The 1,297-nt window shown below is 35.1% G+C and overlaps 1 long non-coding RNA gene across 2 annotated transcripts; it reads right to left on the bottom strand.

The window, feature by feature from the left end:
* Positions 1 to 160: 160 nt before the first annotated feature.
* On the bottom strand, positions 161 to 1,115 carry LOC109588710 (uncharacterized). 2 transcript variants are annotated; one of them, XR_002188325.1, is made up of 3 exons: positions 1,100 to 1,115; positions 435 to 496; positions 161 to 332 (listed from the first exon to the last, which is right to left on the bottom strand). It is a non-coding gene; the product is annotated as an uncharacterized LOC109588710 (long non-coding RNA). The 2 variants fall into 2 exon arrangements; XR_002188324.1 differs by lacking the exon at positions 1,100 to 1,115 and having other exon boundaries at positions 435 to 575.
* Between the last annotated feature and the right edge of the window lie 182 nt (positions 1,116 to 1,297).

Here is a 1,297-nt window from a genome sequence, read left to right as displayed (position 1 = left end):
TTTGGCAGTTAAAATGCCAAATTTGGCCCCCTGTACTATAGCCCGTGCTTTAATCTTAATAATGACCCTACACTCACTGGAGATGGGGCACAGTTACTGGTACACATCATTTGAGATATTTTATTAATTAGTTCTGTTTTAATTGATGAGTCTCCGTTAATTTTAAAAGTTAATAATCTCTCCTGAGGATCATCAGACCAATGGACTAACAGACAAAAACCATTAACAACATCTAATAAAATAAATAAATAAATGAATAAATAAATGTACTTTCACTATCAGTGAAATCAATGACTGACCTAATATTAGAATATGTGAGGAATTCCAAGTGTCTAAATATAGTAACAAGAACAACAGTAATACATGTACATGTACGTACATTACATGTATATGTAATGTACATGCATGTATACTAAAAATACATGTACATGTACCTGTATGGTTTGTATGAGTCCTTCATAGCAACAAAACCATTACCACTTCTTATCTTAGCAATCTGTAGGAGAGAGGGAGGGAGGGACACTAATTAATAAGACCATCCAATAGTACAGGGTATTTTTCAGAATTTTGGGATTTTCTTAAAATGGCTGTAACTCAAAAAATTGAAGTCAGAATTGGCTCAAACTTGCTACACAGCATAAGGACATCAATATGTATCAGAAAATGTAATAAAAACTTTGGGTGATTTCGGAGCCATTTTTTGAAAAAACTATGGGCTATAGCCTTGGGTATTTTTCAGAATTTTGGCATTTTCTTAAAATGGCCGTAACTCAAAAAATTGAAGTCGGAATCAGCTCAAACTTGCTAGACAGCATAAGGACATCAATATGTATCAAAATATGTAATAAAAATTGGGAGTGATTTCGGAGCTATTTTTTGAAAAAAAACCATGGGCTATATAGCCTTGGGTATTTTTCAGAATGTTGGCATTTTCTTAAAATGGCCGTAACTCAAAAAATTGAAGTTGGAATTAGCTCAAACTTGCTACACAGCATAAGGACAACAATATGTATCAGAAAATGTAATAAAAATTTGGGGATTTCAAAGCCATTTTTTGGAAAAAAAACCATACAAAAATGAGACACTTCCTCTATCTCACCTCAATGCTGTCAGAGAAGAGGAACAACGCTATAGACCTTCTGCAATTACGTTATTTACGGCAGCGCGTCATAGCAACCGTCGTTAGGCAGCCATCTTGAGTGTCAAATTGAGTGTCCCACGCGCCTATAAGGCATGGCTGAACACCCGCAAATATTCTCCAGCTATTATTCTAGCCTAGATGAAGCTGCCAAAGCTC

The sequence above is a fragment of the Amphimedon queenslandica genome, unplaced genomic scaffold (genome assembly GCF_000090795.2).
Source record: "Amphimedon queenslandica unplaced genomic scaffold, v1.1 AMPQUscaffold_11913, whole genome shotgun sequence".
Taxonomy (NCBI): domain Eukaryota; kingdom Metazoa; phylum Porifera; class Demospongiae; order Haplosclerida; family Niphatidae; genus Amphimedon; species Amphimedon queenslandica.
Note: the sequence above shows the minus strand (reverse complement) of the source record. Positions and strands in the feature narration are given on the sequence as shown.